Raw genomic sequence first — 4,230 nt, 5'->3', positions numbered from 1 at the left:
TCAAGCAGACACCGGTGGGCCCCGGCGCTCGTCGTCGTCGGAGGGGTCTCGTTGCGAAACCGGACGGCGGGCCGTGGCGCAGTTGGGGCAGTACGTGAGCGCGCACCTCGAGCACACATGCACGTGGCAGGCGAAGCAAACGATCTTGGTCTTGACGTCCTTGCTCCTGGGACAGACGCGGCACCTCTGCCTCTTGACCGGGGTTTCCCGCGGCTCGTCGCGGCGGGAATCGGGAGTGGAGACGGCTTCTCCTTCTCCTTCTCGCCTTCCTCCTCGCGTTCCTCGTCGTCGCCTGGCCTCGAGCGTCGGGAGAACGAGCGCTTTGCCCAGACGCTCAAGGAACAGCCTTCGTTTGTTGAGTTTGCCCGACATCCAGTCCGGGTGGATCTCCCTCCAGAGGACGAACGCGTTGTAGGCCGCCACGTCCACCATGTTGTGGAAAAGGGCCACGGGCCACCTAGAAGTCTTTCTCCTGCAGCTGTAGGTTCCCACAACCTTGTCTAGGTTGTCGACGCCTCCCTTGGTGCGATTGTAATGCAACACCATTGAGGGTTTCGCAGAGCCGCTGCCACCGTCGGGGTTGCTGCTCGGCTCCAGCAGCGACCCGGAGGGCCCGACTTAGCGGGGAGAGGTGGTGAGAAGCAGCACGTTCTTGTTCTTCTTGGCCACGTAGGACAGGACGACCGCGTTGGGCGACCAGCCGTCCGGGCCGCCGCGGAGCACCGCGGCCTGGGCGGAGCCGACGGCCCTGCCCTTGACGCAGCGCAGCTCTCTGGGGATCTCGGGCCTGTTGGCTCTGAGGGTGCCCAGCAATGTGTGGCCTCTTTCGTGAAAAAGCCTCGTCGCGAGCTCGCGCGACGTGAAGAAGTTGTCGCAGGTGACATTGCGTCCAGGCGCCAGTCCCTCGGTGAGGTCCATGACCACTCGGGCGGCCAGGTTCTTTTCGGGAGGACCGAGCTTGTCGGGCTTGCCGGCGTACACCTGCATTTTCCACGCGTAGCTGGACTGGGCGTCGCACGCGACCCATATCTTGATCCCGTACCTGGCCGGTTTGCTGGGCATGTACTGCCTGAACGGACACCTTCCTGTGGGTGATACAACAAGAAACCAAGAGAGAGTTCAGAAGCTGTCCGAGTTTCACAAACATGCAGGCAGAAATCCAAACAAAAGTACACAAAAAATATACATTGAGGAATTGAGGAAAGCCTAATATCTGTCCCATACATGCCAATATCATCACAATCACCACAGAGAGACAGTCGGACACACATGCACCAAGAGAGTGAAAGAGTTCAGAACGTATCTCAGTTTCACAAGCACATAGGGAGAAAAACCAAATAAAAGCCCCCCCTCCCAAAAAAAAATACAAAAAGTACAAAAAAAAATACATTGAGGAAAACCGAGTATCCATCCCATACGTCCCATCATCATCATCATCATCATCATCATCATCACACAAACCTCTAAACGGCACCAGTCTCTCGTCCACGGTGACCTCGGGTCCCGGTCGGTACATGAGAGGCAAGCGCCCGCACCACTCATCCCACACCGCTCTGACCGGGGCCAGCTTGTCGTATTGACCGCGGTCGTTGCGACGCCTGGCCTCTCTGGTCTCTCGGTCGTCGAACCGCAGGGCGCTCGAGTAAGCCCGGAAGGTCTTGAGCGGCATCGTGGCTCTGAACACAGACCTGCCACTCTCTGCGTCCCACAGGCTCTCGCAGGCCTCGCCTCGTGACCTGTACACGCCGGCGAGTATCAGCAGCCCCACGTAGGCTCGGAACTCGGCGCGGCCCATGGGCTTCCAACCGTCGATGGCGGTGCGGCGCCTGGACGCTTCCAGGTTGGTCATCGCGACCACGGCGTCCTCTATCTCGGGCGGAAAGTACGCCATGAACGAGGACGCCTCATCTCGGACCGCGGCTAGAGCCTCTTCGGTGGGGCCTCCTCGCTGCTCGAGGTCGCGGGGTTTGGGATAAATCGACCGAGACGATTGCTCGTCCTCTTCTTCTTCTTCTTCTTCTTCATCGTAGTCGTCGGTGTCGTCTTCGTCGCTACCATCTTCGTGGTAATCGTCATCGCCGCCACCTTTGTGGCAATCGCGTACAGCTTCGTCGTAATCTACGTCGTCGTCTTCACTGTAATTATCATTGCGACCATCATCACCGCCATCCTCAGTGCCCCCCATAGCATCCTTGTCGCGAAGCTCGGCCTCAGAGTGCTCGTTGTCATCTTGCGACTCTTTTTCCGAGTCATCTTCCGAGTCGTCACCCTGGTAACGTTACGATGAGATTTCAAAGCCGGATGCTTGCGCCTCGGCCCAAACAAAGGCAATTTTCTCGTCATGTTCAACCTCGTCAGTTAGATGGACACTGACTTCTTCTTCTTCTTCTGTCTTGGAGAAGGTTTCGTGTTCGGACCTGTCTATTATGTGACCACCGCCGACCGTGTTGTCTTCTGCGTCTTTGCTGGCTAGGCCTTGATAATGAAATGTAGCAGGTCGTAATAGAGTAGCAGGAGCAGCAGCAGCAGTGCACGATGTGGCTAAGTTTCTTCCGCTGAAGGAGCCGTGGTTTCCCCAAGAGGTTTGCGACGCTGACGCAGATGTTGATGCCGTTGATGCTGCTACGCCTCGATCCCTCCTCGCCACCCACGGCCTGGTGCGGGACATGTCCTTGTCAGTAGTGTGCACTCTTTCTGTCTTTCTGGCTGGCAATTTGTCCGCAACCCCGACACGCTTAGTAACTCGTATATCGCTACCTTTACCGATGTTGTGGTGGGGTATTTCGCTACCCCGCGTTACTCGCAACGGGGTATTTCGTTACCCCTGTCTCATCACCTCGGGGGTATTTGTCGACCCCTTAGTAGCCACAGTGGGGGGTATTTCGTTACCCCTGTCTCATCACCTCGGGGGTATTTGTCAACCCCTTAGTAGCCACAGTGGGGGGTATTTCGTTACCACTGTCTCATCACCTCGGGGGTATTTGCCGACCCCTTAGTAGCCACAATGGTGTTTCGCCACCCCAACGCACATTCGTAAGTTACGATGGCAAACACTGGGGTCTGGAAGGACCCAAAACGCCGGAGGAAACAACTCTCAACTTCACATCATCATCATCATCATCATCATCATCATCATCATCATCATCATCATCATCGTCGTCTCCTTCTCGGCAGTGTTCGCGTCAACGGCCCTAAGTGAGGACCTCGGACTCTCCCTGCCTCCAAGTCCTCCTTCCTCCTTCTGTTCCGTTCTCCTGCTCCTCACAGGCGAGCGCTTAGCGTGATGGGCCTCGGGTTACGCGTAAACCGGCCTTGGAGAGGAGCAGGGATGTTCTCTACTCCACGATTACTATGGGGTCAAAGCGTACCCACGATGGGGTATTTCGCAGCCCCAATACACATTCGTGAGTTACGATGGCAAACACTGGGGTCTGGAGGGACCCCGAACCGCCATTCGTAAGTTACGATGGCAAACACTGGGGTCCGGAGGGACCCCGAACCGCCGGAGGAAACAACTCTCAACTTCACATCATCATCATCATCATCGCCGTCTCCTTCTCGGCAGTGTTCGCGTAAACGGGCCTAAGTGAGGACCTCGGACTCTCCCTGCCTCCAAGTCCTCCTTCCTCCTTCTGTTCCGTTCTCCTGCTCCTCACAGGCGAGCGCTTAGCCGGATGGGCCTCGGGTTACGCGTAAACCGGCCTTGGAGAGGAGCAGGGATGTTCTCTACTCCACGATTACTATGGGGTCAAAGCGTACCCACGATGGGGTATTTCGCAGCCCCAATACACATTCGTGAGTTACGATGGCAAACACTGGGGTCTGGAGGGACCCCGAACCGCCATTCGTAAGTTACGATGGCAAACACTGGGGTCCGGAGGGACCCCGAACCGCCGGAGGAAACAACTCTCAACTTCACATCATCATCATCATCATCATCATCATCGTCGTCTCCTTCTCTGCAGTATTCGCGTAAACGGGCCTAAGTGAGGACCTCGGACTCTCCCTGCCTCCAAGTCCTCCTTCCTCCTTCTGTCCCGTTCTCCTGCTCCTCACAGGGGAGCGCTTAGCCGGATGGGCCTCGGGTTACGCGTAAACCGGCCTTTGAGAGGAGCAGGGATGTTCTCTACTCCACGATTACTATGGGGTCAAAGCGTACCCACGATGGGGTATTTCGCAGCCCCAATACACATTCGTAAGTTACGATGGCAAACACTGGGGTCTGGAGGG

General features: G+C 56.8%; 1 pseudogene; it reads right to left on the bottom strand.

Moving 5' to 3' along the window:
• LOC134617197 (piggyBac transposable element-derived protein 4-like) lies at positions 1-2,668 on the bottom strand (annotated as a pseudogene).
• Between the last annotated feature and the right edge of the window lie 1,562 nt (positions 2,669-4,230).

Source organism: Pelmatolapia mariae, linkage group LG18, assembly GCF_036321145.2.
Source record: "Pelmatolapia mariae isolate MD_Pm_ZW linkage group LG18, Pm_UMD_F_2, whole genome shotgun sequence".
Taxonomy (NCBI): domain Eukaryota; kingdom Metazoa; phylum Chordata; class Actinopteri; order Cichliformes; family Cichlidae; genus Pelmatolapia; species Pelmatolapia mariae.
Note: the sequence above shows the minus strand (reverse complement) of the source record. Positions and strands in the feature narration are given on the sequence as shown.